Here is a 4,820-nt window from a genome sequence, read left to right as displayed (position 1 = left end):
ACCCCTGTCACCATAATTTTGGAAAATTCTTTCACCTGTTATAACCTATACTTTTTACTTGTTCATCACATATGAAACCTTTTGTCCACACTTTACTTGAACCTTGGCATTTTACATGTCTAGATTTGAAGAAGCCAGCCAAGAATTTCTACATCTTTTAAGTCAAGCTTCCACATTCCCACCTCAAAGCAGCACTGTGCAACAGTGCAACAGGACTAAAACTAAACCTTTCTGAGATGCTTTATGTAGGAGACTTCAAAACCCAACTGTAAAACTAAAACTTTAAAATTAATTTCCATTTTTTGAGGAGCTTCCTTGGGGAAGAGCCAATATGTCTGCCATTGTCGAGAGCCTGTGCCAGTCAGTAGCATTGGTCAATAGGTCAAGAAGTGGCACACCTTGTTATCTCTTAACAGAGCAGAGGCACAGAGGTCAATTCCTATAGAGCTGGGCAAGAGGATCTGTGAAGCATTGAAGCTGATTTCATGGCAAGTAAAAAAAAAATTAAAAAAAATAAAAAGCCTAGAAAGACTATAGGCATTTTGTTTATTTAATTAAAAGAAAAAATAGTCTCCCAGTCATTTAGGATATAGCCTCAAAATACGACATTTACTTTTATATATCTGAAAGTGTCCTTCAGCGTCCACATTGAACATCTCCCCAGTCTTATCTTTAAGTCAGCAGTAAAAGGTTTGTCTTTTGAAAGAGATTAAAAATTCTGCTATTAGAATTTACAGTTTCCAGTTGTTTAAAATGCATTATTTAACACTAGCACTCTCTGGAAGTGAGATGTAGTAGTAAAAAAAATCATACATCTGGATATATATGATAGCTGGAAAAAACTATTTATAAATTTGGCACTTTTATGAAGCCATAGCCACCTATATAGGCAATTATAATGTTCAGTGAAAAGAAATGCACATCTTTTCATATAAGAGGGAACAGATTAAAGTCTCCAAGATTGGGGACTGCACAGTAGAAGAAATCAGTGCAGCCGTTCAAGCAACATCATGATTCTTCAAAGATTTTATTAATATATTTGTCATTAACATAATGCTTTTTCCACTGCTCAGGTGAAAATTAAATTTCTAAGCAAGTTACAGCACTATTTAAAAAGAGACAGGGAGATATGCAAAGTTTTGGGAATAAAAAGTCCTCCTGATCTAGCTGCAAATACAAGCCTTCTGCAGATCATTAATAAAAGTAATAGTTGTTAATACATGATTGCCTCATTATAATGGTGACATTCCAATTAATTGTTTCAGCACCTTTCAAATTGAACAAATTTCCTTTTGACATTCTTTATTATGCCCTTCATATTCTCTTGTAAAAGAGAAAAACCACTAATCTGCTTGAAAAGCAAGGAAGTAGGAACTTTACAGGTCCTTTTTTTTTAAGCTATGCAGTATGAATCAGAGCCATATCATTGAAGGCCTGTATTTTTACACCTATACAATATGATTTGCTTTTCCTTTTTAGATAGGATTTGAAAATAGTTGATAAATAAATAAAAAGTCAAGTGTAATAAAATACAGGCAGTAATAATTTATTTGCCTTCCAGATTCATACCAGTGCTTGTGTACATACATTTGCTTGTGCAGGACACTAACACTCTAACAATGTTTGAAAAGACATTCTTGACAGTATCTCAAACATGACTTTCTTCACACCATTTCCATTGAAAGACAGTGTAAATAAATAGTTGAATTGTTGGTGTGCAATATCTATAGCCTATTTAAATATCTAGATATTTATAGAATAAACAAAGGAATATTTTGGTATTGGTTTCAGTAAGAGCTACTGATTAATGATGTGTGGGTTTGAAATTTGATCCAAATTCCTAGACAGGTAACATGCAAAATAAAGAACACACTGATCAGTATACACACCTTGCAAGAGAAGATGACAATCCATTAATAAATTTGCAGTAGCTTAATAGATTACTGTATAGCTCCAGTTCTCCACAAAAATATGAAAACCATCACAGCTAGTTCTCTTCTTCCTTATTATTCCTCTTTCTCTTATTACTCAGCTTAACCAGATCTTCTCCTCGTCTCCTATTACAACATTGTAGAAGCAATCAACTAAAATGAAGATTGTTCAGAGCAGTAGTTTCATGTAGGATACCAGTGGCAAGAATTCACCAAGCTGCTGGAGCACAAGTCCCTTGACTGAAACTCTCTGCTTCAGTGCTTTTAATCCATGACAAGTCCATACGTGCATGTCTTTGTCAAAATACTACTTTTGAGATTGCAATAGTAAACATGCATAAATTAGGAAATACTGGATTCAGTTCCTTTGTGCATGTAAGTAAATGACCACTGATTATTTTTCATGATCATATGATCACTAGTTATTTTTCACAGAACTCTTGGCCCTTTCAACACAAAGGGTAGATAATGCTCAAAGAGTGAGCAGATGCTATTTTTTTTTTTTTCTTTTATCCTCAGTATTTGATGTGTGGCCTCAGGTCCTATTCGCTGCACACTATTCAAATGTCATTTTGACGATTGAATTATTACTTTCCGCATGGGTATTCCCTATGGCATCTATTATGATTTTATCTGGATGCTTCAGAAATGAGCAGTTAACCATCCTCCACTTTACCTCTGCAAGCTTTTTACACAGTTGAGCCACTAGCGGCCTTCTCAGTATTGCTTAATGTCTTCATCACTGACTTGGGCAATGAGAGGGAGAGCATCTTTGTCAAATCCTCAGATGACACTAGACAAAATGAAGCAGTTGATACACTGGAGGACAGGGCTGCTGTCCAGTGATATCTCCACAGCCTGGAGGAATGAGCAAACAGGAACTTCAGGAAACTCAGCAAAGGCAGATTAGAAGTCCTTCACCTGGGATGAAATAAACCCGTGCAGTATAGGCTGGGCCTGGGTGGACAGGTAGCAACTATGCCAAATAACACTGGTTGAGGAGGCACAATCCCCATGAGCAAATGGAACATAACTCAACAGCAAGGTCTCCTGAAGATGAAGGCTAACCATATACTAGGATGCATCAGCAAGAGGATAGCCAGGAGGCACAGGGAAAGGAAGTTATTATTTCTTTCTATTCCACCCTTCAAAAGATTTGGAGCACAATGTCTGCTGTTTAGCTCCTCAGCACAAAGAAGCATTGACAAACTGGAAAGGGTCCAATCCAGAGTTACTAAGATGCTTGTCTAGGTCTCGTAGTAATTAGGTGTGTAGAGCACTTCACATACAGAAAGAGCCACAGGAAGCCGTACTTTTTAGTCCGGAGAAATGAAGGCTAAATATTAATGCAATTCCCACTTTCAACTTCTAAAAGGGCAGTTACAGAGAAGACAGAGCTAGACTCTTCCCAAAAGAAGAGGCAATAGTCAGAGGCTGCAGCAAGGGAAATTCTGGCTGGATAAGCTGGATAAAATTCCTCACAGTGACATCTGTTGAGCACTCTAAATGGTGCCCTGAAAAGCTGTTGGAAACTTTCTCCTGGAAAATTTTAAAAACCGAGATGGATAAAGCCCCAAGGGACTTGCCTTTAGTTTCAAGTTAACCCTACTCTGAGCAGAAATATGGACTAGATGAGGTCCTGAGTCTCCTTCTAACCTGATTTATGTTATGATTCTGTTATTTCTGAATACTTTTCCATCACTACTGCGTAAGAAGGAATGTCAGCTTGTGCATTAGGGAGACAAAAAAGAAGAAGCTTGACTTTGTAGCCCTGTAATGAGATCATTTCTCTGGAGGGGAAGACATCTGGAAAGACTCTCATGAAGAGCGCTCAACTATGCCGTTACTGGACTCTACATAAGCCTTAATATCCATGGACAGAACTTGCAGAAAATTAATTGGGAGGGTATGCAATACAAAATAAAATTGAAGTAAAGATCTATATTAAAATTTAGTTTACTTTACCTGGTAAGACAAACAGGTTATTAGCAAGTCCTTCAAAAAGGACTTAGCTTCTTTCTGATAATTTCTCACTCATTGAATTTTATACATGTCAGTCTCAAAGTCATCTGTTCTGAGAAGTTCCCAAGTTGATAAAACATTTATTAGGGTTGTGCCAGAAGATTTTTATTAATGCTAGCAGTGTTTAGAGAGCAATCAGTGCAGAACTCTAAATAGTAATAAATAGGTTTTTAAAGGTATGAAAGAGATTTAGAGCAAACACAGTCAATCTTTCAATCTTTCCCAACATAATATGGTCTTTTAAATTCATGTAACAATGAAATGAGATTCATTTCTAAGATGATAGTAAAGTGACCGACACAAATATATAAAGATTATACAGCAATATAAAAAAGAATGCTGAGAACCAAACAGAGACCATATTTTAATTCTGTCATAGGGCCAGAAGTAGTCAAACATCACATTATAGGCCTCCAAAGAAGACACTTGTGCAGAAATTCCCCTGACAGATTATCAACACCATCTCCGGTAAGATTCTCAACTGAAGAAAGTGCAAAGTGCTGCACCTGGGGAGGAACAACCCCAGGCACCAGCATATGCTGGGGTTTCTCAGCTGGAAAGCTGCTTTTCACAAAAAGGATGTAGAAGTCCTGGGGGACACCAGGTTGAACATGAACCGCCAACATGACCTTGCAGTACAGAAAGCTGCACTAGAAGGAGTGTTGCCAGCAGGTGAAGGGAGGTGATTCTTGCCTCGTGTTCAGCACTAATGAGGCCACACCTGGATTACTGTGTGCTGTTCTGGGTTCCCTGGTACAAGAGAGACATGAATGTACTGGAGAGAGTCCATCAAAAGGCCACAAGGATGATTAAGGACTGGAGTATCTCTCCTGTGAGGAAAGGCTAAGAGAGCCGAGACTGTTCAGC

The sequence above is a fragment of the Chaetura pelagica genome, unplaced genomic scaffold (assembly GCF_000747805.2).
Source record: "Chaetura pelagica isolate M959 unplaced genomic scaffold, ChaPel_1.0 scaffold115, whole genome shotgun sequence".
Taxonomy (NCBI): domain Eukaryota; kingdom Metazoa; phylum Chordata; class Aves; order Apodiformes; family Apodidae; genus Chaetura; species Chaetura pelagica.
The sequence above is the reverse complement of the archived record's forward strand: the minus strand, read 5'-3'. Positions refer to the sequence as shown.